This window comes from Plecotus auritus, assembly GCF_963455305.1.
Source record: "Plecotus auritus genome assembly, chromosome: 2".
In the NCBI taxonomy this organism is placed as follows: domain Eukaryota; kingdom Metazoa; phylum Chordata; class Mammalia; order Chiroptera; family Vespertilionidae; genus Plecotus; species Plecotus auritus.
The window spans coordinates 22131877-22156151 of NC_137771.1; the positions used below are offsets into that span (position 1 = coordinate 22131877).

The 24275-nt window shown below is 49.8% G+C and overlaps 1 protein-coding gene across 4 annotated transcripts in view; it reads right to left on the reverse strand.

Moving 5' to 3' along the window:
• CSMD2 (CUB and Sushi multiple domains 2) overlaps window positions 1-24275 on the reverse strand; it is a gene marked incomplete at its 5' end in the record, with an annotated part of 547039 nt that overhangs the window by 372946 nt on the left and 149818 nt on the right. The window lies entirely within an intron of this gene.

Sequence of the window (24275 nt, forward strand, 5' to 3'; positions counted from 1 at the left end):
GGGAGCCCAGGCGTGCACTCCCCTCCCCAAGGCTGGGACTCAGTCCCTATATCCCGTTGGCTAGTAGGGAAGTGCTGCCTCAGCACCAGCCCCATTTGGGATGCCTGTGGGGACACCTTACCTGCTAACTCCAGCCCAGTGGACAATGGAGCTCCAGGCCCCCATTTCCTCCACTTGGCTCCCAGTCCAGGGTCCGGAAGTCCCAGTAATCCTCTCACCACCATCTCTTCTTAAAGCAGGAGAGAGGTTAACCTACATCCCACTAGAAGAGGCACAGTATTCTGCAGGCTCCCTCTCTCTCAAAGAATTAGACAGAGGGGCCTGGAGAAGAACTGAGAAGTCAGGCTTCCGGCCAATATCATCCCTTTATTTCTTGTACAAAGGATGGTGGATACAGTGACTACAAAGACACTGATTAAAATGTGAATCTGAACAGATCTCTGTGAATCCTCCTGCTCCTCGCCTTCTTCACCATCAGCTCCACTGCTCGCTGACCACTTGTATGCACTGACTTTACACTGAATTCTGTCTCATTCAATCCTCATAACAACACTGTGAAATGGGTATCATCCCCATTTTACAGATAAGGTCACTGAGGTTCAGAGAGATGAAGCTGCTCACACGACTAGGAACTGTGGGAACTGGATGTACACCCGGTCGGCCTGACTCTGCACCTTCTTTCTTAGCTACTGTGTTTCAGTGAAGAGGTGAAGGATGGGCTGGCCAGGCACAGGCTATCTTGCTGGCTGGGACATCGGCTCTGAGGCTCCATTTCCCACAGGTCCCCTGAACTGGGCCCAAGACGCACGGTGCCTCAGTTTGAGGAGCAGCAACGGTGGGGAAGGCAGACCCTGCCTCTTGCTTGTCATTCAGTTTTACTCATTCTGGGGCCCCAAATCCAAAGCTATGTGGAAGCTCCTGTGCAGGTGGAAACCATCAGTTCAGGTCCTCCAGGGTCAAGAATCAGGAGACAGAGCTGGCTCTGCCCTGGAGATGCTCGTTCTTTTGGGACCCCACAATCTCACACACATCACAGGCACAGCAATATAGCTCCACATCCAGTATGTGCACCCAATAATGCACAAATCCACCCATTCACATACTCTCGCTGACACACGCATGTGCCTGCTCCCTCTCTCTCATACATCCTCATACATCCACATGCGCATATAAAAACAGACAAATCCAGAATGCACCAGTCCATAGCTCTTGTGTTCATCCATGTGACAACAGACACTTGCTCACATAGACAAATAAATGACACATTTGTCATTCAAAATAATGATCTTCTTATGGGCTAATGTCCCTCCCTCACAGATACCTCCTCCTACAACCAGAGCTCCCATTGGAAGCCAGTGCCACTGTCCCCACACACACGGCCTGCCTGGCACCTGTGTGTAAGCTCGTGTCATCCCAGACACAGCATGGAATGCAGGGTGGGGGCTGGGGTGCAGATCTGATCCCGAAGAAGCTTCTAGCAGCTGTGGGTTCAGTGAGCGATGAGGTGGCAGCGAGGGCTATCGGGGTCTGGACAGCACAGAGCATCGTGGTTTGGAGAGTGGCTCTGGTGCCCCACAGACCAAGGTCTGAGTTCTGCCCATGCCTCTCCTCACTGTGGGTTAGCAGTGACGATGTAACATGTAGCAGAGCACAGCGGTTAGGGGAGTAGACTCAGGAGACAGATGGCCCAGGTTCAAATCCCAGCTCTGCTACTACACTATCGAGTTGCTTCCCTCCCTGCACATGTTTACCTACCAATAAAATTAGGGTAATAACCACCCAGCTCAGAGCTACTGAGAGGATTAAGAAAGATCATTAGGGCAAGTGCATAGCTCAGTGTTTGGCACATAGTAAATGTTCAATAAATTTGGGATGTGATTACACAGAAGCCCCTGGAGATCCCTGGAAAAAGATGCCAGGGTGGTGTAAGAGAGGCCAGACAGAAATAAAGAGGAGCTGGAACAGGAGCGGGAGGGAGCAGGTGGGCCCCAGGAGCTGGGAGAAAGGAAGCCATCCTAGGATCTGCCAGGCAGGTGGCATCACTTGGCTCCCAGTCCAGGGTCCGGAAGCCTCATATCACGTCCACGGAGCCTGGCAGGAGCCAGCCACTTCTAGTCTGAAAGGCCTCCCTCAGCTCTAATAAGAAAAGTTCATGAATGGTCCTACCGTCCCCAGAGTAACTATGGAAATACAAATGACACAGAGGCCCAGAACCCCGTTAGCTCCCCACCCTTCTCCTCAGCTGCCCCACACTCCCTGGCCCACCAGCCAGTGGCATTTAGCCTCAGAAATGATGGGAAGGGATGATTCGAAGAAGTTTCCTGGAAGAAGCATTCAATATAGTCTTGGCAGAGAAGGGAGGGCATTCCAGGTAGCCGTGCTGGCACATGCCCAAGAGCACGCAGCCCCCACGTGTGTTTTTGTTTACTAGGCTCTGTCCCCTGTGCTACTGATTCTTAAATCTGTGCGCAGCCAAGTGCCAGCCCAGACCTTCCTCCGAGTCTTATTGCCATCAGGATTCTCCACAGGGAAGTCTTAGGGATGCTTCCACTGCCATGGCCCAGTGAGCTCCTGCCATTGCCCGAACCCGCCTCTCCTCCTGGGTTCCTTGCATCTGGAATGGCCTGTGGTCTGTCCAGCTACCCATGCTGAAACCTCATCCGTTCTCACATCCCGTCTCACATCCGCTTCCGTTCACCTCTCCCATCCATCTCCCTCCATCTGCACTAATGCCCCTGGGTCCCCTGCCCTCACATCTTCTTCTTGGGAACTGGAGACAGTCGCTTCCTCCCTGTTCAGCCTTACACTTGCCACAGTCCAACTATTCTCTAAATAGTTAACAGGACCAACTGCTTCCCTCTGAAAGCCCTTTGGTGGCTCTCCATCACTTACAGGTAGAATTCAAACTCCCTCGAATGTCACTCAAGGTCCTCCACTAGCCAGCCCCGCCCATGTCTCCAACCTCAGCCCTCACAACACCCCATGTTCCAGCAACAGTGAACTCCTTGTGTTCCTCCCGCACAATGTGTATATGTGTGTAAACAGGGACATGAATATCTACAGTCATTCTATTGTATTGGTGTTTGTATGTATGTGTATATGTTTGTGTGTGTGTATATATACACACATACATATAAATATACATATATAAATATATACTATATCCATAGAATATATAATAATGGATATATTTGTGTATCATATGAGTATTTATGTGGGAGAGCCTGTTGAGGATGGGGATCGAGAAAAACAGAATGGGGAAGCCAGCGGTTGACACAGTTGGGCAAGACTTGATGTTCTCAGCAAAGCTGGGCTGCTTACACCCCAGGGAACCGAGGCCTGAGAGTCAGGACTTACCAGTCCCCACCCTTCCCCAAATGAATCAAGGGAGCTGCACCTCCCTCCAGGGCTGGCCTGCAGCTGTCCAGGTGTGGAGACCAGCCTTTCGTCACATGACCTAGCCCGCCATGCCCAGTGCTCTGACCCTATCATCCTGCAGCCAGAACCAGCTTCTCTCACATGACCCTGTGTCCTGGCTGGTCCTGTCTATCCCGCAGCCACGACCTGTGCTGCTGCGTCTTGTTTCCTGCGACTGCAGCCTGCCTGGTGCAGCAGCTTACACCTCTCAGTGCTCTCAGCATAATACAGTCCCTGCTGCTCATAAGCCAGCGTCCATGGCTTTACAATCCAAGTCGGTCTGTACTATTTCGGGGTCAGGGGCCTTTGGGAAATGATAAAACACACGGACCCTCTTCCCGGGAAGACAGATTCACGGCTCCTGCAAATCAGACATGGATTCCTTGTTTGCAAGCATGGCCAACCTGTCAGCCCAGCCCCAGGTTCAAACTAAGCCAAACAAGGACTTTGCTGGTTAAAGCAGGCTGTGCTCCCTGGGGATCAAACTGATCCCCATTCACTGGGCATTTCCTGGGACCAGACCCCATGTGAGGTGCCTTCCATGCACGGGAGACAGAATAAGGTATTCGATACCAGGGCAAGCCCAGCACTCAGCTGATGGGTGTGGGGCCTCCCTGAGACTCAGTTTCCTCATCTAGAAAGTATAGAACGTAATAGTTACACTACCTCTGTACCAACTAAGGGAATAACTACTTAGGGTAGTTGTGAGGACCAAGTTAAATACTCCATGCCAAGCACATAGCATGATGCCTGGCACAGAAGGAAGGCTTGTATTATCTCCTGCAACCACACCCCTTATCTGGTACTAGTAGGATTCCCATCTATAGGAGAAGAAACTGAGACCATGACCATGAAATAACTTGCCCGAAATCACCAAGCTGGTAAGCAACACAGTGTGGACTAAACCACTATACTTGACCACTTTCACAGCTGACTGACCCAGGGATGCTATGGACACCTGTGGGACATGCAGGAGATCTGGTGAAGCGAGGGGAGGAGCATGTTGGCACGCTGTGAAGGGTGGCAGTCCTGGGGGATGCCACATAACCCAGCCACCTGAATACCAGGATTATACACAGTCATGGTCAAGAAAAGGGCATGTTCATAGCACAGCAACCCACAGTGGCCAACAGATGGAAATAACCCAAGTGCCATTAACGAATGAATGGCTAAACAAAATGTGGCATATCCACACAACGGAATACTATTCAGCCTTTTAAAAGGAAGGCAACTCTACAAAATAAACTGATGAACAAAATAGATCCAGAAACATAGACTCATGGGACAGACTGTTAAATCTCAGAGGGAAGGAGGGGGTAGGTGGGTGGGTGGGTGGGAAGAGATCAACCAAAGAACTTGTATATATATATGCATAACCCATGGACACAGACAATAGGGTGGTGAAGGCCTGGGGCAGGAGGCAGGGGTGAGATAGAAGGGGTCAATGGAGGAAATAGGGGGACATATGTAATATTTTCAACCAAGATTTTAAAATAAAATAAAAGGAAGGCAATTCTGACACATGCTATAACACAGATGAACCTTGAAGACCTTATGCTAAATGAGATGAGTTGGAGACAAACATAAATATTGTTCAATTCCACCGATAGGAGGTACCTAGAGAGACAGAAAGCGGAGTTGTGGTTTTAGGGGCTGGGGAAAGGACAAATAGGGATAGTGTTTAATGGGTACAGAGTTTAAGTTTGAGTAGATGAAAAGTTCTGGAAATGGATGGTGATGATGGTTACACAAAATTGTGAATGTACTTAATGCTATGGAAATGTACACTTGAAAATGGTTAAGATGGTAAACTTGGGTGTGTGTTTCACTGTGACTAAAAATAATTCTTTTTAAAAAGGAGGAGGAGGCAGAGGTGCCTGCTCACTCCTGGGCCCCGCCGGTCGCTGCTCTGAGAGAGGACAATCCCCAGTGGGAACCGTCTGCCCGCCACGGGGCCCAGCTCTCTGTCCCCTCCCTCCAGCCGCATTTCCAGTTCTAGAGGATTTATCATCAAGGAGCTGCGGAGATGGAATGTGAATCAGGAGCTCAGCTTGATGTTGTTTTATCTTGTTTCCCTGTGAGGTGCTGCCTGAGTGGGGCGTGGCGGGAGTGTGCTCAGCCTTGTTGTGACTTGTCCCCAAGCAAAGGCGGTGGCAGCTTCCATGCAGGAGGCTGAGTGTGGAGCATCCTGGGGCCTGTGCAGAAGATGCTCTTTCTAGGAAATAATTACTGTGTCCTGTCAAATTAGCCCAAAAGACAGAACACCGAGAATCCCCACAGTTATGCCTTCTTAATCAGTCTCCTCATTTAACCTGGGCCATTACTAGAAAGATGTCTGGGGAGAGGCAGGCCAGGCTTTGAAATTTCAGGCCATTTACTGATGGGTGACCTTGGACCAGTCTTTTAACGTCACTTAGCCTCAGTCTTCTCATCTGTAGAATGGGAATAATGAAAATACCTACATTGTGGTGTTTCGGTAAGGACTGATAAAATGTTATGTGTAAAGGGCTTAGCACATAGATATCCTTGTGTAGGAGCTGATATTTTCATTATTTTGTTATCATCATCATCATTTCTAAAGAGCTGCTTTGTATATATCAACACTATTACTAGACAAAATGAAATGCTGGGGTTCGGTCTGCTTTCTATTGTCTCCCTCTCCATTCAAAAATCTCCCAAGCAGGTGCCAAGCCAGCCACACCTGGTTGGTGTCCTCCCTTGAAGCCCACACAGTGCAAGGTGGGGCTGATCTTCACCTTGGTGCAGGTGAGCTCACATTCAGCCTAGGGCCTGTGTTCCTGGAGGGGAGATATGGCAACTAAAGTCACTACATCTGGGGTTCGTTGGGCCCAGTAAAAACCTGGCTTGATCTCTTAACAACTGTGTGATCCTGGGCCTATTTTTCTTATTCTTTTTTAAAAACTGTGTTAAATTACACACAAGACAAATTTTGCCATTTAACTACTTTTAAGGGCACAATTCCATGGTATTAAGTACATTCACATTGTGCCACCCTTGCCACTCTCCATCCCTAGAACCTTTTCATCTTGCGAAACTGAAACTCCATAACCATTAAACACTGACTCTCCTCTCTGCTTCCCGGGGCCCCTGGCAACTGCCACTCTATTCTGTCTCTATGGATTTGACTACTTATGATCACTTAGCATAATGTCCTCAAGGTTCATCTGTGCTGGAGCATAGGTCAGTCATGGTGGGCTTGCTTTTTAACTTCTAAAATGTACATGTACATGACAAAGGCACCTTAGAGTTGTGGTGAGTTTAGAATCTCTATCTACCCTGTTGCTCAGACCAAAAATCTAGGAATATTCCAGAATCTTCTCCCCACTCCCACATGCACATCATCAGCCAGCCCTGCTGACCACTCCTGAATCCATGTGCTTCCCTCCAGCTGCGGTGCCTAAGCCACCAGCATCCTTCTCCCAGGCCCTGCCTGCAGAGGTCTATGAACTGGACTCCCGATTCCACTCTTGCCCCCAACACAGAGTGACCTTTCCAAACACAAGCCAGAGCAAGTATTTCCCCTGCTGTAATGGCTTCTCATCCCCCTTCACATAAAACTTACACTTCTTACCTGGACCTAGAGTCTACTGGGACAACCTCTGCTCATACCCTCCACTCCTTCCTCACCACACTCCAGCCACAATGGCCCTTCTTTCTGTTCCTTAAACTCACAAAGTCTGTTCCTACCTCAGGGCCTTTGCATTAGCTGTACCTTCTCCCTGGAGCAGCTTTTTCCCCCTGATGTCAGCTTAACTCTTTGCTTAACTATCACCTCCTCAGAAAGGCCTCCCCTCTCCACACAAATAGAAGAAGCACCCCCCACCTCCACCCCCGGCCCTAACTACACCATTCTATTTTAATTCTTTGCATGGCACTTACCACCACCAAATAGTTTTCCCCTTTCTGTTGACGGTCTGTCTTCCCCGTTAGAATGTAAGCTCCATGTCTAACCGCTTCACTAGTGCATACCCAGAGCCTGGCCCAGAGTCACTGCTCAGTAAACATGTGTCGAATGAACTGACAAATGAGCAATTAGGCATAATGTATACAAAGCACTTTGTGTACATTAGGCCTGGCAAGAAGTCACAGGAGATGGTCATTATAATCATCATTGCCATCATAATTATTACCCTGGACCTCCTGCTTCGATGATCTGCAAGGCCAGCCCTCATTTTAAGATTTGGGACTAGATCAATAAATATCCACGACTTTCTATGCCATGATGGGAGCAGGTCTTGGGCCTTCCCAGGTTTGTGGTCCAGGTTTGATTCCTCTTCCTGTTGGGCAAAGGTACCAAGAGCGGGCCCAAAAAGGGGGGGGGAGGGCCTGAAGGGCCAGGAGTGTAGGCCTCATGGGAGGAGAGAGATGGGGAACTGGGAGACAGTACCTTGGAGCCCACAGTGAGCAAAAACTGCCAGTCCTGCGACCAACAGGACCTGAACGGTTCCCCAGATCTGGGTTTCCTACACCAGGGACACTAACCAGGCCCTGCCTGTGCCAGTGAGCACATTCATTTATCAATGGACCCTCTAGACCTCCTGCCTCATGGCCACCACTAGACCCACGAACTCGACCATGGTGTGTGCGTGTGCTGGTTAGTGCTGCTGCCATGTGCCAGCAGGTGCAACCCTGAAAAAAATAATCGAACAGGACTTTAAGTGATGTGTCACACAAGGTTTCCATGGCGATGCTTAATGAAACAGCAATGGAAACTTTGGTGGGCTCCCCTCCTTCCTTGACTGCCACAGGGATCCTGGCTTCAGAGACTGAGCTTTGTGGAGCACCGGCTCCTCCTAGCTGGGGGGATGTTGGGCTTACCCTCTCTCTGCTTCAGTTTACTCATTTGTAAAAGGGGGGCAATAGCAGTATCTATCTCATAGAATTGTTCTGTGAATTAAATGAACTAGTGCATGTAAAGCATATCTTATATGGTTGGTATGGTAAACAGAATTTGAAGATGGCCCCTAATAGCTCCCTCCTTGGTCTCACCCCCATAATCCTCTCCCCTTGGGTGAGGGTAGGACGGAGGAATATGATGGTACGTCACTCCCTTGATTAGATAAAGTTATTGGGCAAAAGTGAAAAGTTTTATTTTATTTTGCAGGTGTAATTAGGGCCCAAATCAGTTGACTTTGAATCAATTAGAAAGGAAATTATTCTGGGTGGGCCTGATCAAATCAGGTAATTCTGAGGATTTGGCAGCCAGAGACTTGAAACAACAGAGATTCATTCTTCTGCTGACCTTGAAGAAGCAAACAGCCTTGATTCTACAGCACAAAGAAATGAATCCTTCTAGCAGCCACGTGAGCTTGTGAGAGGACCCCACGCCTGTGATAAGACCCCAGCCACAGCTAACGCCTTGATTACAGCTTTGTGAAACCCAGAGTAGAGAATCCCCTCGGGCCTTGCCCAGACTGCTGAACCACGGGAACTGTCAGATAATAAAGGTGCTTTAAGCTGCTACGTTTGTGACAGTTTGTTATGCAGCAGCAGCAACGGGAAGCTGATAACAGTTAGTGTTCAGTAGATGTTTGCTATTGCTAGTGTGATACCTCCCTGCCCTCACAGCCGTGCTGTGCTGAAACTGCCTGCATATCTCCACCTCACAGGCTGCCCTGTGACCTTCCCACCCAGATATGCAAAGTGAGCCAGTGTTCAATTTTCAGGGTGACCTGGGCTGCACCCCGAGATCAGATACATGCACTCCTTTTTTTGTCACAGGGAAATGATGCCTGAAATAACGTCCTGCGGATCTGGATGGAAAAGAAAAGCGACTGCTCTGAAGGCTATGGACACTGTTCTGTTCACCTTGAGCAACACTGTTCTGTTCACCGTGAGCAGGGACGGAAAACGCCAAAGAGAAGGTGAGTGTGACATTGTGCCACCCCTGGCTTAACTGCCGATGTCAGGGAATGCAAAAGCCCAGAACTCCGCAAAAGCAGGATCGCGTGTGCCTCACCCTGGCTCCCTGTCCAGCAGAGGCACAGAGGAGGCACTCAGAGATATCTGTCAAATCATAAATGAGGCATTGTCTGCCATTCCCATCAAACGTAGACTAAGATACAAAGCTCCCACCATAGCTTCAGAGGTGACTCTGCATGTTCTGGCCGGGCCCCCTCTCTGTCCACACATCCTACCTATCGCTAGGTGGCCAACTCAGTCCCAAATTGCCTGGGACATTCCCAAGTTTAGTACTGAAAGTCCTATGTCCCAGGAATGCTTGGTCAGGGCACAGCAGCACAAATGCTCACATGTCCCCTCTTCCCCCAACTTCTCCGTGCCCCTCACTCCCATCCCACGGGCCTTCAGGCAGCTCCTCAATGTGCAAAGCTGAGCCCCCAAATCTGACCTCACTCACATCACTCAGGTGTCCACTCCAGTGTCAGTTCCTTGACACTGTCCAAAAAGTTCAACTCCCTGCTCTCCTCACCTGGCCTTGCTTCTGTTTCTGGGCACACTTATCCCAACCTGTAAATACTTCACAATCACATCCTTCCATCAGGGCAGTGACTGTCCTGTTCACTGCTGGATCCCACACCTGGACATGTCAAATGAATCCACAAAGCCTTCTACCTAGACATTTGGCCCCTTTCCAAATCCTGGCCCACAAGACAGCAGCCCTCTGGTTCTCAGGGGGTGGGGCTGCCCTGCCCCAGCCCCGCCCACTTCTGTCCTCCCAGGTGCTCCCAGCGCTGGGCTGCCCCATCCACTTACTCCATCCAGAGCTGGGCCCCATCCCCCACCCCTTCCTCCTGGGGGTGTGAGAAACTGTCTTTCTTTGTCGGTGTGAGAAGTCTGGCATCTGCTCTGCCTCTGGCACACCTTGCTCAGTTATTCAACACAGAGTCCTCGGAGCCAGGCTCCCTCTCACAGACATCACCAGTCCACCAACTCAGAACCCTGGTGCTCTCTGGCAGCCATTTCTTCCTAACTATCCATTAATTTATTGTATAACTCTATGGAGCAGCCTGTGCCAGGCATTGGGAATGAGAACAGGGGTCAGACGCAGACCTCGCCACTTTTAAGGGACCCTGGGTCTTGTGGGGGACACAGATGTGTAAGTTATTTACAGGAAGATGAGGGGTACCGGACAAGAAGCCTGTGTGGGGGCCTTGGGAGCTCAGGGCCACGTGCACAATGGGAAATGAAAACAGAAACTCTCATTCGCCAACCTATCTAAGCTTGTGCATCAAATGCTTCCTCTCCCAGCGAACAGGATCGCTCTGGAATATGAGCATTTTGCAGCTCTTTCTCAGTGGTTTGCAGAAGTCTATGCATATGATTTGCTTAGAAACACCCATTGATGGGGTACCAATCAGGTTTGCAGGCGACTCTGGAATTAGGTATTGGAAGGCAGCCCTCCAGGGAGCACACCCATGGGGGGCAGGAGCAGGAGTGGGCCATACCTCCCATCCTTTTCCTGATCCCTGTGTTGGCCCAGACGACCCTGGGTCAGCATCCCTGACCCCATCCCTTGTCCTTCACTCCCATTTCCAGCTTGCACTAGACCTTGAACTGCATCCAGTCTACCAGTGTGACAGAGAGCATCAGCCCTTCCCCTGCCCACCCCTCACTGGCCAACGGGAGTCCCACTTTCAAAGGACAGAACACCGAGAACTTCATGGCTTGAAGAGCCTACCTGCCTGGTCTCATCCACCATCTCAGGTTTATCAGGGAGGTCTAGGGCTCTGTAGCTGTGCTCCTGGGTACCCTCATTAGGGTCTACAGTCTGCCAGTGCCCCCAGTTCAAGCCCAGCCTGGTCCCAAATCTTACCCTTTCCCCACTGCCTGACACCAATGTCCCATTACGCCAGAGGGCTGGAGAATCACAATCACTGGGAGTGGGGTCTCCTGGCCTAGCATACCCTGTCTTGTTTAAGAGGCAGTGGCTGCCAGTATTTGAGTGACAGCTGGGAAAGGGTTCCAGGCACAGTTCTGGAGTCAGACTTAGGCTCCTACTTTAGCTGTGTGACTCTGAGATACAAGACACCTCTCATCCTTAGGTGCCTCAGCTGTGAAGTGGGAGTTATTGAGATTCAGAGGTCTTGAGAGAATTAAATGAGTTAGATCATGGAAAGCACTGATCACAGATCCTGGCACATACGAAGTGCTCAGCAAATAGAATGTAGCTGCATAGCCGGCTGGAATGGCAGTCCTCCCAGAAAATTCATGTGGCTTGGGCTATAGGGAATGTTCGGGCTCCTTTGCTCTGCAGCTCTGTCTACAGGGCCCAGTGGCCTCTCCCTCACAATTGACATCTTTGCTTGTTTCCTTCCCTCTTTGCAGGTTTCATCTACTTTTCATGAGGGAGAGTGGATCCGCCTGGAAGCAGTCACCAGGGAGGAGGCTGGCTTTGTATGTGGGCAGCGCTGCTATTTGAGGGGCTTGCTCTCTCACCCAGAAGGGTTTGGGAGTCAGATAAATATTTAATTCTGGAAATGCACGTCTCTGCAAATGCTTTGTGGGAACCAGCCACCTGCGAGCAAGAACTGTTAGGTCAGCCTGGGTCCTCGTAGGGGATTATAAGCTGGATTCATTGCACAAACATCTGATTTACATACAACCCTGCAGGAAATAGATTTATTACCATGTCTCTGCTCAAATGCTCCACCAGCTTCCCCCACAAAGTCCGAGTGAATGCCAAAGTCTTCGCAAAGGCCTGCAGGCCCCACCCAAACTGTCTCTCCTCTGCCCTCCTTTCTACCACTCTTCTCCATGGCCCCCTGCCTCAGGGCCTTTGCCTGGAATGGTCTTCCTTGGGATGATCAGCATGGTTCATTCCCTTACCTCCTTCAGGCATTTCCTCAAATGTCAGCTTCTCAGGGGGATCTTTTCTGACCATCCTGATTAACATTGCAAGCCCCCTCCCCAACCCCTCCCCATCTCTGTTCCTTGCTTCCCCCTGCCCCCCAATTGCATTTGTAAGCATCTAACACATTCTGCAGTAATTTAGTTACATTGTTTACATTCTCCAGTATATAAGCTCTGTGAGGGAAAGGGTTTCTGTCAATTTCATTCCTTCCTATCCTTAGCACACAGAATGGTGTGTCTGACACTGAGTTGGCCATCAGTTAATATCTGCAAAATGAATGAATAAGTGAAGGGCAGCACCAGCCACCTGGGAGCACAGATCCTGCTGTCAAAGGGCCAAGAGTCTAAATCCTGCCCTCTCTGCCTTCCTCACCCTGGCTCCCAGGTGGTCTCTCTACTGCAACCCTGACCACATCACTCTCTCCTTAAAGCCCCTTATCGATCCCCTCACCCAATAGTCTGCTCTGCACCCAAGCCTTCCCCAGACAGGGACAGCTATGTCTGGGAACAGGTAGTGCCATTATTTGATGGACTTTCTCCCTCTTCCTTAAGGGGACCGTCAAGATAAAAGCAAACTCCTCCGCAGGGCCTGTGGTCTGTTTCTGTTTGCACTCTGTCGTATACTCCGGAGCTGCAGGCAAGGGACCACCATGCTGGTCCCACTTACAAAGACCATTCTCTCCATTTCTGTGCCTTTGACCTTGGTGCTGCCCATTCATCCTGAACCAACTTTCCTGGCCTCTCCCACCCTCCCTACCCTGAAAAACTCCTATTCAGCCTTTAAAACGCTCTCAGCTTGTGCATGACTCAGCTGTCACCTTGCTGAGACATTCTCCTGTGCCCAGGCTGGGTTCAGCGCCCTGCTCTGGGCACATCTCTCTTACAGCACCTACCATCTATGTATGCACCTGTCTTCCCTCGGCATCCGCGCTTCTGCAGCTTGGAAACTAGCACTAGGGATTCAGGCTTCAGCACCAACGAGTCTGCATCCTCATTCTGATCCTAACTAGACAAGTCATCAGGTCTCTTCATGCTCAGTGTCCTCATTTATAAACAGCGATCTTAACACCTCCCTCATAGGATTGCACAGGATGGGATGAGAACTTGCATGGAACGCACTGGCACTGTGGCAAGGGGCACTAGAAAGCGCTTGGGAAACTCTTTACACCTCAGAGGGACAGAGGCAGAGGTGCCAGGGCCTCTGTCCCTCGGCGTCACCTTTCAGCAAGCTTCCCCTTGGTGAACCTCATAAAGCTTAAATCGAAAGGCGTTAGAATTCTCGCCATGGGTCCTCTTCCCCTTGACCATGGAGCTGAGGGCCCCCAGCTTCCCGCTTCCAGCAGAAGCCTCTTGGGAGGAGGCCTGATAGAAAGCTCTAGCGTATGGCGTGGTGGGTGCCCTGCTTGACTTGTGGGCCTCGTTGGAGCCTGCCATCCTTGGCTCATCACTGCCTGGCTTTGAAATCATGCCAGAGGACGAACACCTCCCCTGCCGAGTGCCATGAACAGTCTTCCGGAGCAGGCGAGGTGCTCAGTGAAAAGTCTTCTTGGGTGCAGATTCTCTCCTGATTTCCGACCTGCCCCAGCCAAGGCCTGGGGAGAGGGGGATGGGAAAGGATGCCTGTGCCTAAGCTGAAACTGGGTGCTGTCAGAAAGCGCCCGATAACTATGGCCCTTGCCCCCAGAGATCCTCATTTAATCTCACGCCATTAGTCATCTAGGCACACCAACCCTCCAAAACGCTTCCTGTCCATCCATGTATTAAACACGGGCATTAAACAGCTATATAATTTGCAGGGCCCAGTCCACACTGAACATCTAGGGCCCCTTGTTCAAAAGCAGGAGCCATGCGCATGCCCTCATGCCCTGTGTGACTGCAGAGGCCGTGCACCCAGGAAGCTGGCCAGATGCAGGGAGCACAGCCTCTCTGTGAACCATGGAGCAACAGGACGAAGGCTGGGCTGAGGGGGACAGTCCTCACCTTCAGTCTAAGGGGGTACAGAGAGAGGTCAGCTGGTAAGTCAGCATAGAGCAACAGGTCCACTGGGACACATGTTGGGGAGGAGCATGAACTTCATGGAACCAGTTGTCCTGCTCCACAGAGGTGGGTTGGGCGAGAGTCAGGGATAGCTTCTAAGAAGGAGTTACTCAAGACCTGAATTTTATAGTACAGGAAACCTACAAGGCTCCCTGAACTCCCAGGGAGTTCCCTGACCCATGGAGTCCAGCCTTGAGCATCTATGGTCTAGACCCCAATTCCACCAGCCTGCTAGCAGGGAAACTTCCTTGACCACTATTCAAGGCCAACCTTGAACCCACCTGCACATCCCCAACCATGGCCATGCAAGTTTTGTGCCCTTATGGTTGCAAAACCTTAAAGGCTCAGTCGACATCAAATGAACTTTGGCCCCAGGCCATCTTTCCTAATTATACAGAGGCTTAGATCAGAATCTGCGCAGGGAGGCTGGCTTGCGAGGCAGACCCTCGGCCGGGAGGAAATCTCGCTGACCACTCGACATCTCCAGGTCTATGGGGTTCCTGTGAAGTGCTGAAAAATCATTTCCCAAAATAGAGCAAACTGCCCGGGGTGGTAATGGACATGAGAAGTGAGGGAGTCTAAGGAAGTAATGGTGTTTAGCCAGAAAACAGAAGCTGTGGATGTTGAATTTGATGGTAGCCCTGATTTGTGAGTGTTTGAAAACAAGAAAAAGATGATTTATGAAATCGTTTCAGTAAGTGCTTCAGCCAGGGCAAAAATTGCTCACTGAGCCAGAATGAATACTTTGGTGACAGCTCAAAAGGCAGTGGAGAATGTTGTCAGAATTTGCCCAGCGAACCAACCCACAACTCTCCGTGGAAATGCGCTTCGAGTACAGCTAGGAGCCCCCTAAACATGTCCATGAAGCACCAGGCGGCGGGGGCAGTGTTATGGCTGCCCCACTGACCTGAAAGCAGGAGGAAAGGTTAAACATTTTGTGGAGTGTTTTCAGTGATGCAGAAGTTAGTAGGGGCATGGCATCACTATTCATCAGGAACCCATTTAGGCTTAGAAGCTTTACGTAAGCCCTGCATGAATGTTAGTAGAGAATAATGAGGCAATGTACAGGGGTGTCTATTTTCATGGAGAATTGATTTTAAAATTTCATAAATGGCATTGGTCTTATATTTGTGGAACCACTAGAGGTCTGAAGAGGTCACCAAAATATTTTTTCCTCAAGTACACACTTGACTGATTTTTTAATAGGAATACGTTCTAAAGGTATTTGAGAATTTGGAAATGTCCAGTTGCCAGCAGATACCCTACTTGAATTTCAAGGATCTACTCACGCAGGTACACACACTCACCCTAATGTGAACACACAGGTGTACGGAGAGGAACATTCACGAGTGTCCCTGTCCATGTGGCGACCGATGCTGGCTCACCCATGCACACGGGGCCCTGGGGGCTCTGGAGGCGACCTGTGATGTGGCCCTGGTGGGGCCTTCAGGGAGGAGCATTGCTGATACTCATCCACTGCATATTAATCCCGAGTCCTGCTCCCGGAAAGGGTCCTTGACGGTGCCAGAAGCCCTGAAGGAGACCCTTAACCACCAGCTACTTCTGCACAGTTCCCGCTGCAGACACCACAAGGGCTGCCAAGGTGATAATGATCCTGATCATGATAACTGCGCTCATTTCAGAGCGGTTATGATGTGCCAGGCACTGTGCTAAGCTCCTTACACGGATTATCGCAATTAATCCTTCCAGCAGCCTGATTATTATCATCCCAATTTTAATGATGAGGAAACTGAGGCTCAGAGCATAGATCGCTGGTTCAGGAGGGAAACGGCCTGGCTTATGGAAAAGAGAGCCCACGTGGGTCCACCTCCCCAGTGGCCCAGCCACGCACTGCACATGTAGACAGGGGAGAGCCTCCAGGAGCCACCTCCTCCTGAGAAGGCGCTGGCTGGCAGGTGGGGCTGCTCTGTCAAGGGGACACCTGCTCTTCCTTCCCAGGCAGGGCAGGAGCGGGAGTGGGCCAGCAGAGTCCACAGAATTGCCGCTCCCAGTGCCAGCCTGAGCACAGTCTCAGATGCCATCAGATGTCACCTTGTGATTCTACAAAACTAGAGAGAGCAGAGAGCAGGGGGAGATCAGGAGTGATGGTTGATCAATGACTGCAGACATGGGGGGGGGGGCTGGACAGGGGTGTACTGGGGTGCCACTTCTGCAGCCTTTGCCCAGAGAACTGAAATCATGTCATCTTTCCTCGCCCACAGAAGCGTGCACATTCGCTCGCTCTTTGTCCTGCACTCAGACATTCATCCACGGGGCCAGCAGAGCATAGCAGCTGCAGCACAAGCCCAGGCTTGGAATCTGATAGAACTGGCTTTGAGTCTTTGCCTCTTCATGAATTCTCAGTGTGATCTTGGGAGAGTCACTTAACCTCTCAGAACCTCAATATTCCCATTTGTAAAATGAAAATAACAATATCTAACTTATAGGGTTACAAAGAGGATCAGATGATATACAGTCATAAACCAGTTACCACAGTGCCTAGCACCAGTAAATGTCCAATAAATAATTTTAATATCTTTATCTATATCTCTTCCTAGTATAAATGTCATATAAGCCTCAAATTGAGCCATGCATGTAATTTTAAATTTCTGGTAACCACATTAAAGAGTAAAAAGAAACAGGTAGATTAAACCTAATAATACATCATTTTACTTAACCTAACACATCCAACATAGTATTGTCCACACACGTCATCATTGTATGAGATATTTGCATTCTGCCTTTCATACTGAGTCTCTGAAGCTGGGCATGTATTTTGCACTCACAGCACACCTCAGTCCGGCACAACCTCAGTAAATGTGAGCACTCCCCTGGATGGTCCTTGTGCTGGTCTCCTCTCACTCTTTCTCTTATAATGTCACCGACTCCCACAGTTTCAATTATCACCTCTAAGTGAAAGATGATGAGAGTGCCTTCCAGGGCCTTCTCTGGGGAGCTAGGGAAGAAACGAGATGTGCACAGAACATGTCCAGAGGGGCATGCAACCAACAAGGCTGAGGTTTAGCACAGGCCTAAGAAAGTGCCTGAGGACGATAACGTCCCAGCAGAGGCTTTGTGCAGTAGGTATCAGCTGTCATAGTGATAGATTATCACAATTATAAGACTATTACAAATTAGCAGCCAAGGGCAACACATATTTATTGTCTCACAATTAATAATAGCAGTTATCTTGTGGGTCAAGAGCCTGGGCCTGGGCTAGCTGGATCCCCTCTCTGCTCAGGCTCTTCCAGGCTGCAGCCAGTGCTGCCTGGGCTGCATTGTCATCTGGAGGCTCGACTGAGGAGGAATGCTTTCTGTTTCCTTTCAGCTGTGTTACTGAAGGCCCCCAGCTTTCTGCCAAATGTCAGCTGGGTGCTGCCCTTGGGAATCTGGAGGAAGCTCTTGGGTCCCAGAGGCCAGCTCCAGTTCCTTGTCACATGGGCTTCCCCAACACGTCCACTTAGTTCATGCAGCCTGCAGGGAGAGGCCATCTCCAGCTTGCTAAGACAAAGTCTTATATATAGGATATAATCATGAGAGGGACATTTGTCATCTTTGTCATATCCAGTGGGTTAGAAGCATGCCACAGGCCCCATCCACAAGGGGTTAGGATTACACAGAGGCATAAACTCCAGTGGGCAGAGAAGTTTCAGGGGGGCAACCTTGAGCTTCTGGAGTTTATGAAAAATTGTAAGGATGAATAACAAGAGGTCAGGGGGCTTTCATAGGGAGTCTTCTGGATGGCAGACAGAGCAGTGAGAACAGCAGAACTCTAGGAAAAGGGGGGAATGTGGCTCAGCCCTTGCTGTCCCTCCAGGCTAAGCCAGATGTCCGTTATATCTCCCACAACACAGTGCTGCTTTTTGGCATAGTGCCATTAGAGCTTCTAATACTACATTTATTTGATGGTTATTGATTAATAGTTTTATACTCTATCATGTTGTGGTAGACTTAACAATGCCCCTACCCCATCCAAAGATGTCTATATCCTAATTTCCAGAACCTGTGAATATGTGGCCTGGCAGTAAGAGGGAATTTGCAGGTATGATTCTGTTAAGGATTTTGAGATGGGAAGTTATCTTAATTATCCGGTGGGCAGAATGAAATTACAAGGTCTTTATAAGAGAGGGCAGGAGGGTCAGAGTCAGTACAGAAAATATGACCATGGAAATAAGAGGTTGCAGTGATTCAAGGAAAAGGCCACATATGGGCATTTAGAAGCTAAAAAAGGCAAGAAAAGAGATTCTCCCCTGGAGCCTCCAGAAGGAACCAGTTTTACCAACACCTTGACGTTAATCCAGTGAGACTGATTTTGGATTTTTGACCTCTGAACTGTATGTGAATAAACTTGTGTTATCTTAAGCCACTAGATTAGTAGTAATTTGTCACAACGGTAATAAGGAGCCAATACACAGGCTCAGGGTCCTACCTGGAGCAGGAGGACAAGCACCAGAGCTAGTAGACTAAGAGCCTCCATTTAGGTTTCTCCCTTGAAGACTGAGTTTAAAAAGCTGAGGTTCAGGGAGGTAAGCCACCCATCCAAGATCCATAGCTGTAAGTCCTTCTTGGCCTTCATTCATTCACTCCACAAACCCATGGGGCTCTGCAGGCCTGAGAGGGTCCTAGATTGAATGAGACAAGGTTCCTGCCCCCAGAGACTCCAGGCCAGTTGTGGAGATACCTGGTGTGTGAAGTTCAGTGAGGAAGTGAAGCCTGAAGATCATCCCTCTGTCCTGGAGACACAGCCCTCTCCTGCCTAGCCTATTCTGGGCAGGAAACTGTGCCCAGTGTTCAGGAGCAACGGCCATGCACACTGCCCTTTTGGAGTTAGGATCTGGCTGGGGAGGTAGAACTCTCCCATGGTGTCAGAGCAGGGGGTGGATACTCAGACAGATGCACCCAGTACAAGGGCCCCTCAAGTTCAGGGCCTGGGGAAGCAACCAAGAAAGACCTCAAAGAAAAGGCTGGGTCTTTTACAGGAAAAGCAGAAAAGCTGAGAGGAGCAAGAAGAGTCAAAAGATGGCTCAGAATCGTGGGCTGCTGTGGTTTCAGCAAAGAACCACCCCATGCCTGTGCCTGTAGCCACCAGGGACACATCCCCTCCTGTGTCCCCATCCCTGTGAGGAGCCACTTGGAGCAGACGGCGGCCCTGTGCAATGACTGGGATCCTGCACACACACATCATTCCTTTGCCTACCTTAAGGGCGGCTTGTCTTTCTTTGTGTGTGTTTTCATCAAGAAGTAATCTTTACAACCACAAAAAATGTCCAAAAACATTTCTCTCCCTTGGCAAACATCCCCCATATATCAAAGGCTCAAATACACAATGCAGGGGCTCACAGGAACAGATGTTGGCAGAAGCTTTACAGCAGCTGTCGGGGGTAGGGGGAGGTGTCACATAAGCTCCCACAAATCTCACGTGGCTCCAGATCTGATAACCCCTCATGCAGAAGAGGGCCCTCCTGCTGTTTGCTCATTGGGTCTTTCTTCGGGAAATGCTTCCGGGCCAGGCACCAGTAATGCAGACATGAGCAGTCAGAAGGCTTGTCTCTAAGGACCTGGTTTTACTGCATGCTGTTCTCAGTGCTTGTATGTTGTTACTTGTTTCATCCTTGCAAAAGCACCGGGGGGGGGTGGGGGGAAGAGGGGGAGTACTCTGACATAGCCCCATTTGGCAGATGAGGAAACTGAGACCCAAACAAGTTTAAGTAAGTTGCTCAAGGCCGGTCAGTGGCAGAGGTGCTTTGCTTGCACATTTCCTGCAATGGACTGTGAGTATCCCAAGGTCGCGGCTAAGCATTGATCGTTTCAGCGAAGCAGCCTTCAGAAAAGTACTGGTGAATTTATGCACACGAACTTGAGAGCCGACAGGGCCCATCGGCCCATCTCAGAACCCAACTCCGACTTTGCACAGTGAAGCCACCGAGGCCCAGAGAGCAGGAGCTCCTCTGAAGAGTGACCTTAGGCCTGGAGCCTCCTGGCCCCTCTCGCACAAGCACACTTGGATGGAGGCACTTTATCTGGGGGTGTCCCTAATGAGTCAGAGGAGGAGGGCACTCTATGGACGGAGAAGGACCCTGAGGCAGACAGGACACCAGGTGCATTACCTCACCTCTAAGGAAGGAGGGGCTGGACCAGCCCAGCTCATGGGACTGTGAAGCCAGGGACATCCCCCTGCATGGAGCTCCACTCAGCCTGCCCCTGGCTGAGCAAGCTCCACCCTACCCTCAGGAGCCTGGCACTGGGGTAGGTGCGGGACAGAGGCTGGGTGGGGTCTCTGTGTCTCTCTGGAGTCCATCCCCTCACCAATGGGCCTGGTTTCATCCAGCTTACACCCCAGACTTGTTCTGCAAGGTTCAGTGGATCTAGGGACACCCTTCACCTGAACTGGACTCCACTTACAGCTACACTAAGGGCTTCTGAGGATCTCCGGGTCATGCACCCAACACCACTGTCCACCTTTCTCTATTCTCCTTACCAAGCTTTATTCTTCATGTCACGCACAATCTCCAAACATGGTACTAATGCTTGCGCATGTATTTACTCTCTGTCTCCTGGATTAGAGTATAAACAGACTTCGTTTTGTTCATTGCTATATCCCCAGTGCCTACCTAGAATAGTGTCAGGGACACTGTCATTGTTCAAAAGATTTTATTTATTTTTAAAAAAATATATTTTATTGATTTTTTACAGAGAGGAAGGGAGAGGGATAAGAGTAAGAAACATCGATGAGAGAAAAACATCGATCAGCTGCCTCCTGCACACTCCCTACTGGGTATGTGCCCGCAACCAAGGTACATGCTCTTGACTGGAATCGAACCTGGGACCCTTGAGTCCACAGGCCGACACTCTATCCACTGAGCCAAACTGGTTAGGGCTGTTCAAAAGATTTAAAAAAAATAAATCAATGGATCCCTTTGAGAACTTGAACAAATTCAATAGATCTATGGATCTCCCTTTCCCAGTGTACACACACACACACACACACACACACACACACACACACACAATGCAGCACAAAAATCTAAGGTCCATGAGTTAGGGAATTCCACATAATGTCTCATCATCCAGGTCCCTTCCTGATAAAATTCCCGGCAGCCAAATTCTGGTTTTCTCTAAGCAGAGATGATGCCACACAGATGCTACCTCTCAAGGAGCCACCTGGGGTCTCTCCCCGCAGTGGGCCAAGGGCATGTTGAGGAATTTGGACTTCCTTCCCGAGGGGTGCTAAAGTGAGTATGAGCTCTGCCTCCCTCCTGATTGGGAGAAACCGGCCTTTGGGACTGGTGTATTCCCCTCCCGCCCTGCCGTTGCCTCCAAGTATGGCTAATGACTATGCTTGACTTCACACATGCACCCCAGCAGCTCCACAAATGTCACTCAGGATCCCTCCTGACATCCCAATACAGAGGGCACAGTATTTTAAATTAAAAGTTATATCCTCATACATTTCGTTTCTCTACTCTTTCAAAAGCAACTTGCTGATAATTCTGGACCCTTTGATGCCGAGGCAAGGGGCCAAGGTCACTTTCTCACCTGAGAGAACGGACTGATTTAGCTTTCAGAGGGAGCTTAGGATGTGGACGGCTCAGGGTTTCCACGCACCGTGATGAGGCCCAGAACAAAAGTGTATCTATTCTGGCCCAAGGCTGTGACTGGGGCACAGAGAAATGTATTGGAGCAGAGGCAGAAGATGACTGAGGACATGCAGACAGGGATCCAAATGGAGGGGCTAGTGAAAGGGGGTCTTGGGATCCACCAGGGATCCATGGGTGTAGGGTGTAGCCTCAGCCTCATGGCTCATCGCTGGGACCTGGCCTCTGGCCTCATTTCTACTGTGGCTCCAACACCACCTTCGCAGCTCTGCCTGAGATGGGTGCTCATTCTGCCTCCTGGGCGCCATCTGACCCAGAGGAGTTGACAAGCCTGCTCCAGCCCAGGGTGGGGCTGCAATCAGGTGTCCCTGACCCACAACTGAGGGATGGAGGCATCACCGCTGGAGTCTGAGGTAAGTGGTCTGGGAAGGTCTCTCTAATCCAAAATCTCTCCCACTGCCCCATCCTAACGCCAAAGTTCTACCGCTGTAGACACTTGATGAGGCCTCTGGCTCTGCCATAATGTGGCATTGGGCAGCTCTGAATTGCTCTGATCATTTGCAAGATGAGGACATTAATATCTACCTCCTTGGGTTGATTTAAAATTAAATGAATTAATCCAAATCAAGCTCCTAGCACAGTTCTTGACATATAAAAGGTGTTCAAATGACACTAGTTCTTTCAATCCCTTCCTTTACCTTCTTTGTGTGTGCACGCGCGAGTGTGTGTGTGTGTGTGTGTGTGTGTGTTTATTTTTTAAAAATATATTTTACTGTTTTTTTACAGAGAGGAAGGGAGAGGGATAGAGAGTTAGAAACATCGATGAGAGAGAAACATCCATCAGCTGCCTCCTGCACACCCCCCACTGGGGATGTGCCTGCAACCAAGGTACATGCCCTTGACCAGAATTGAACCTGGGACCCCCTTCAGTCTGCAGGCCGACACTCTATCCACTGAGCTTTACCTTTTTTAAGGGTCATGGAGTAGTGGCTTGGGCCATGAACTGAATTCTCTCCTCTGTTTCCCCTGTCCTTCCCCCGATCCCATCATCTACTAATTTTTTTTTTTTTTTTTTTTGCTGGAAAAGCTCTGAAACTTCAGTTTAGAGCCTCTAGCCAGCTCTCTGAGGGTTGGCTATAATTATTATTTGGGATCTCTTAGTGGTTTTAAGTGCCTGTGCGAGTCTGGGTTCTGTGCCTGCTTATGGATCTGTGAGTCTCCTATAGGCAATTCAGGGGCTGGCCCTTGATGCTAGCCTGGCTTGTTCTGGAATAAAAATATAAGGAGCACCCTGAGAAATCAGTCCCAGACTCAGACTATCACACTCACCCTTGCACCATCTCACATTTATGAGCACCTACTCTGTGCCAGGTTCAGGACTAGGTGCTAAGCACACAGTAGTGAGTATGTCATGGCTTGTGCTCTCTAGACCAGTGATCGGCAAACCGCGGCTCGCGAGCCACATGCGGCTCTTTGGCCCCTTGAGTGTGGCTCTTCCACAAAATACCACGTGCGAGCGCGCACATACAGTGCGATTGAAGAAGTACCCTAATTAAGTTAATAACAATGTACCTACCTATATAGTTTAAGTTTAAAAAATTTGGCTCTCAAAAGAAATTTCAATCGTTGTACTGTTGATATTTGGCTCTGTTGACTAATGAGTTTGCCAACCACTGCTCTAGGCACTTTTGGTCTAGTAGAGGAGATGGGCATTAATCAGAACACCCTACAAGTAGATGCAAAAGAAGGAACAATAACCATTGTTCTCATTGAGGAAGAAGAACTGAAGGAAGATGGAGACATAGAATTTGATCTAGTCCTTCTGATAAAGTGATATTGGAACAAGGCTTTGAAGAATGGGGTGTGGGCCTGTGGGAGGAGTGACTGGCACATGCAAAGCACAGGGGGCAGGAGGAAGCACAGTGCATCTGAGGAGGCACGCTTGGAGCAAGGGAGGAGTAGAAAGAAGTCATCCAGGTGACCTGACACAGACTATGGACCAGATTTGTGTGTGCGCTCATGAGAAACACCACCTGGGGTCTCCTTAGCCCACTGTGTTGGGAAGAGGAGGATGTATAGGGGCAGGGGTACTGCAGTGGCAGATGGGGTCTGGGGCCAGTGTGGGAGACAGAGAAGGCTGTGCCCACACACATACGTGCCTCCATATGCTGTTCTGCTCCCCAGCTATTTGCAGCCTCCTCTCCAGTTGTTTGCCGTTCTTACTCCCAGCTGTTTGCAGTTCAACACTCCAGCTATTTGCAGTCACCACCAACGTATTTGCAGCCTTATCCTCAGGAGTGTGCAATCACCACCCCAGCTGTTTGCAGTCATCACAGATATTTGCAGTCGCCACCCAGCTGCTCACAATCACCTTCCCAGCTGTCCGCAGGACCA